Raw genomic sequence first — 2,125 nt, 5'->3', positions numbered from 1 at the left:
GTCCCAGCGGTAGCCGGGAACATCTCTGTGCGCTGCAGCTGCCCAAAGGAGTACCCCGAATCTGCAGACAGCGTTGGGCTGGGGGCATCGAGGGGCAGAGCCCCGGAGGGCGGACAGAGCCCGCAGCGAAGCCTGCACTTCTTCCAGTGCTAGCCCCGTCCTCCAAGCGCTTCAGTGCCGGTGTCTTGCGGGGCTACCCACAGGCGTTACGGGCAGGAACAGCCTCTGAGCCACGGGCTGACTTTTGGGCTTGCTAATTAAACGAAGACGTTTGTCAGCTGCTGCCTCCAGCTGCGGGCATCACGCCGCAGAAAGCAGCGCTGGGCAAAGCTCTGCCATGGACACGAGCGCTGCAGGTGGTGCCGATAGGTCTGGGCTCTCCTGGCTGCTGGGCACGAGTTACTGCCCGTGAATCAAACCAGCCCTTCTCTGTCACCAGCAGTCAGCAGCCGCCTTGGACCTCAGACAGGCCTGAATCTCACCTAAGAGGTAGTTTTACTTGCATAAGGGGAAGACGAATTAAAATGAAAGGATTTGCTACATTAGGGATGCAAGATGCCAAGTTTCTGACTTTCACAGTACTTAGCGGTAGCTTGCTCTTTGTTGAGACCGAGACTTGGCTTCCCTTAGAGCCTGAGTGCTTAGCAAGGTAGTGAATTAGGCCCGTTACAATAATTCACACACATCTGGCGACAACTTGTTAAAAAACCATCACTTCACAGGGCAAGTCACCATAGCGCAGTGGTAGGTGGCAGCATGAGAGAGAAAATGAGCTGGTGTGCAGGAGCCACTGAAATTCAAAGACAATTAAGGGGGGAAGGATTACTGGCAAGGAATTACAGCAAATGACATCTATATGGGGAGAAGGAGAGGCCTAGAGAATTTGTATTATTTTGTTTGGTTGGGGGTTTTTTCCTCATAAAAGTGCCATTGTTTGTATTTTATTTTATTTGTTTTTAAGTAATTGGTGTCCCTCCTTCGTGATTCCAAAGGAAAGGTCACCATTCCCACCTCTCAGTATGTTGAGACTTTGTGCTCTTTTCCATTTCCTTCTGTGGAGCAGTTGAATTGAATTGAAGGGGTCTATTCGGTCTCTTCTGCTCTGTCTCCCGCTGCTCGGCGCTGCCCCTGCCCAGGGCCGCAGTCCAGGCACAGCAGCGCTGCTGCAGGAGGAGTTTTCTGCTCTTTGATCTGAGCATCTCCTGGCGCCCACGATGGCACTGCCACTGCAGGCGCTCCCAGGCACTGCTGCAGGCAAGCTGCCTCTCTGCTGTATATTTCTGGTTTGTCATTTACATGCCACTCTGGCATTGCCTTTCCTAGGTGATATTTCTGGGCAGCAGTTGCAGAGCAGGTATGTCCACTTAATGCCTTACTGCATTCAGGGATCTAGCCAGAGTTGGTGATCCGGAGGAGCTCTCACTCTGACTTAAAGCACGCTAGGAAACACTTTAGGAAGCAGGTCCTGTTACAGAAGTTGTGTTCCCTCCTCAAGATCCATCTTCCTTTTCTTGCAGCTGAATATCCCATACCATATCTTCTCATCTGGTTTCTTCCTCTTAGCATAATCTGCAGTGTTCCAAGTACGCACTAGCACCTTGGGTCAAGCAAGACAAGTGTTCAGATTTCTTTGACAGTTGGAAAGTAGAATTATTTCTGCAAGTATTTGCTTGCTCATTCACAAAAATATAAAAAATAAATTTGGGTACCAACAAGATAAATAATTGCAGCTGCATCTGGACTGAATGAAAGTAGAATTTTTTTAAAAATATTTTTTAAAAGGATGTTAAAAAAATGTTATGTCTCTTTATTTGTTTGAGATTGAGGGAGGCAGGGGGAAATACGTCTTTTCCCCTCATCATTCTTTCAGGTATCCGGAATAATTTCCAGCTTGGAAGAGTTCTTTATTTCTGCTGGAATCCTTAACAAAACATTCTGTGGGTTTGCTCCAAAGCTTCAGCTGTGCTGGTTAGATCCCAACGAAAGACTGGTTAAAAAAGCATCCAGTGCTGAAAGGAAGATTCTTCTTCCTACTACCATACTCAGACTTGAATTCTGTCAATTCTCATCAGGGGTTCTAATTGGAGCTGGAATACTCACGGGGAAATGTTTAATTATTTAGTAT

The sequence above is a fragment of the Geospiza fortis genome, unplaced genomic scaffold (genome assembly GCF_000277835.1).
Source record: "Geospiza fortis unplaced genomic scaffold, GeoFor_1.0 scaffold54, whole genome shotgun sequence".
In the NCBI taxonomy this organism is placed as follows: domain Eukaryota; kingdom Metazoa; phylum Chordata; class Aves; order Passeriformes; family Thraupidae; genus Geospiza; species Geospiza fortis.
The sequence above is the reverse complement of the archived record's forward strand: the minus strand, read 5'-3'. Positions refer to the sequence as shown.